Genomic DNA, 1,220 nt, shown 5'->3' with positions numbered 1-1,220 from the left:
CCCTAAAATACAGAAAAAAAAAAAAAAAAAAAAAGGAATGCAGAACTGATAAGAGATCGTAAATTACAACCTATTTTTCAAGGTGTTGCCAATAGGAAGTAAGCAGATTTTCTCTGAAAAATCCTAAAGGTAGCTAGGTATGGTGGTGCATGTCTATAATCCCAGCACTTCAAGGCTGAGTCTGGGTAATTTAATGACTCTGTCTCAAAATAAAAATTTTAAAAGGGCTTGGGATACAGTTCAGTATGAAGATCCTGGATTCAACCCCCACTATGGAGAAAAAACCCCAAGGGTTCCAGAATTTCCAACTGCACTCAGCAGCAGACTAAACAAAGTGACTGACGGGAAACCTGGGCTAGACATAAGGGGCCCCTTGACTGTCCTCACTGCCACCCTCCTTATTATTGTATAAATAATACAATATTTGTCTGGGCTTATTATTTGTATAAATGGACCTTTAAGAGCTCCAGGTTTGAGGAGGTGTGTCAGGATGACACTCAGGAGTGAGAGGACATTTGCATTTTGCACATCAGGCTCCTCCCTCCCCTCCTTTCGTTCTACATGTTCCCTGGCAGAAGAAAAGAAAATTGCTCTCCAGGGCACCAGCCCAAGGGAAAAGACCTATCTTCCAAATCTGTCACAGGAAGATCACCAACTGAAAGGCCAGCTCGTTGTGTAAGGCCTGCATAAAGCCGTAAGGACACACAAACATACAGAAAAACGAATAAAAATTCACACGCCTGTACCCAGATTTAGCGAATATCTGCATATGACCTGACATACAGCTTTTTTATGTTAACAAAGATGAGTGAAATAGCTGATTATCAGAAAAAGAAAATCTAGAGCAGAAAGTAAACTACAGAAAACTAAAAACAAAAACCTCATTTGATTAATGGTATCTTGGATAGGAGATATACTGAATCCATAAAGGATATTATAAAAAAAAATGAGGAAAGATCTCAAAAATTTCAGCTCAAAAAAAAAATTAACTCAAGTAAAAACTGAAGAGAAGAATTAGAAGAAAGTCAAGGAAATCTTCCAGAAAGTAAAGCAAACAGCAGAAAGAGAGAAGGAAGAAGCTGGGTGTGGTGGTACATGCTTGTAATCCCAGCACTCAGGCAGCTGAGGCAGGAAGATCATCAAAAGTTCAAGACCAGTCTAGACTATACAGTGAGTTCATGGCCAGCCTGTATTACATAGTAAGACCCTGTCTCAAAAAA

The sequence above is a fragment of the Octodon degus genome, unplaced genomic scaffold, assembly GCF_000260255.1.
Source record: "Octodon degus isolate 3935 unplaced genomic scaffold, OctDeg1.0 scaffold00019, whole genome shotgun sequence".
In the NCBI taxonomy this organism is placed as follows: domain Eukaryota; kingdom Metazoa; phylum Chordata; class Mammalia; order Rodentia; family Octodontidae; genus Octodon; species Octodon degus.
The sequence above is the reverse complement of the archived record's forward strand: the minus strand, read 5'-3'. Positions refer to the sequence as shown.